At 41.1% G+C, this 1,745-nt stretch overlaps 1 non-coding gene across 1 annotated transcript; it reads left to right on the forward strand.

Annotated features, from left to right (window-relative positions):
* The first annotated feature begins 1,165 nt into the window (after positions 1-1,165).
* Positions 1,166-1,268, forward strand: LOC141419377 (U6 spliceosomal RNA). Its single transcript, XR_012444152.1, has one exon. It is a non-coding gene; the product is annotated as a U6 spliceosomal RNA (small nuclear RNA).
* Positions 1,269-1,745: the final 477 nt, after the last annotated feature.

Raw genomic sequence — 1,745 nt, forward strand, 5'->3', positions numbered from 1 at the left:
TTCACACACATTCCCCAAAATGTATACAAGATATTCATCATCATATTATTTGAGCTACAAAAATTGTAGCTCAAATAACAATTGTTTAAACAATTTAAACATCCTTTATCAGCGAATGACCAGATAAGTCATTTTCCTGCACACTGTTTGCAAGCCCAGAGGTACCACTCTTAAACACTGTATATACTGCTTGTCATTCAACTGTACTTCCTTTATATATCCCCAAGAAAGTCTTCTGAAAAAATACTCAATCAACTAACCCATCAGATAGTCCATCCATCCATTCATCCTTTCTTATCTTACATTTCCAGTCCTTCCTTTGTGCTACTAGGAGCCAAGCATTCTGCTATGATCTAAGGGATAGTAAGATTCTTTTTAGAGTTTCAGTTGCATGCAAATTACAAGAACTTAATGCCACATCATTTATCATGTGGAGCTAGTGCCTTATCCCACAACACAAGTTATATAACATTCCCCTGGAAAGATCTTTCCTAGACTGAATTTAAACTGAGTCTTAATCAAGTTTCATCTTGCACAGGTTGCCAAAAACTGAGTCTCAGGTTCTTCACCTGTGAAATGAAGTGATGACTTCATCTTAGTTACATGTGAAGAAGGATTACATGACAGATAAACATGGCCCATAAAAGAAGCCGAGGAAATATTTCCAAGTTGAAGCACTACCATCAAACCCAGCAGACAGAGAGGAAAAGAGACAATTGTACAACTGTATAAAAAATATGCTATTGTGAGAGAGGTCAGACCAGGTAGGGGGACATTGGAAATGTTTTGCACATGGTCTCGCTTGGGTACCAACCAACCTTTACTCATCTATCAGGGACCAGCAGGAATGGTACAGAGACCTGGAAGCCCCATAGTGGTCCAGGCATCAACCATTAGTAGCTGGATCAAGAGCAGGTGAGGTGGGGAATTGATGGTAGGAGAAGCCTGGGCTGCGGGGAAGGCTCCCAGGGCTGCTTGAGGAAGATGAACACTGTGCACACAGAGAAGGATTTTAGTAGGCAACCACTGGATTGAGCTTAATAGCTGATGCCAGCCTTTTGAGAGAACAGAGGAGGGACATTTATACTGGACGAGAATCAGAGAACACATCCTAGAGGAAGAAATTCTCTAGAAAATAAAGCATAGAAGGGAGTGAAATAAAACTGTGCTCACTTCGGCAGCATGTATGCTAAAATTGGAACATTACAGAGATTAGCATGGCCACGTGCAAGGATGACACACAAATTCATGGAGTGTTCCACATTTTTAGACCAAATGCTGCATGTTCTCTCTCATATGTGGAATATAGAGCTAAAAAAATGCAGCAATATTATGGGATGCTACTCACACTAAGGGGAGGTCATGCAAGGGAGGGATAGGGCAAGGGGAGGACACTAAGAACATGAATGTGGTTGGTGTGTTCTCTGTACAAGAATAAATATAGAAATCTTAAAGTGGCAGGGCCACCATGGGAAGGGGACTAGGGAGGAGTGAAGAGGATTAGAGGAGATGAAACAAGTTGGGTTGTAACACATATATGCATGGAAATATCACAAGGAAATTCCCTGAGTAGCTATCTTTAGCTCAAACTAGCAAAAATGTTATGTTTTTCTTTTTATATTTTTTCTTCTACAAAATCAGAGAACAGGAGGGCAGAAGGGACTGGGGTGGTGATGTTGGCACCAGTTGGAGAGGGAGGTGGCGGGGAAGAGGTAGCAGGATAAAATGCAAAAAAACTGTGTACA

This window comes from Castor canadensis, chromosome 19, assembly GCF_047511655.1.
Source record: "Castor canadensis chromosome 19, mCasCan1.hap1v2, whole genome shotgun sequence".
Lineage (NCBI taxonomy): Eukaryota > Metazoa > Chordata > Mammalia > Rodentia > Castoridae > Castor > Castor canadensis.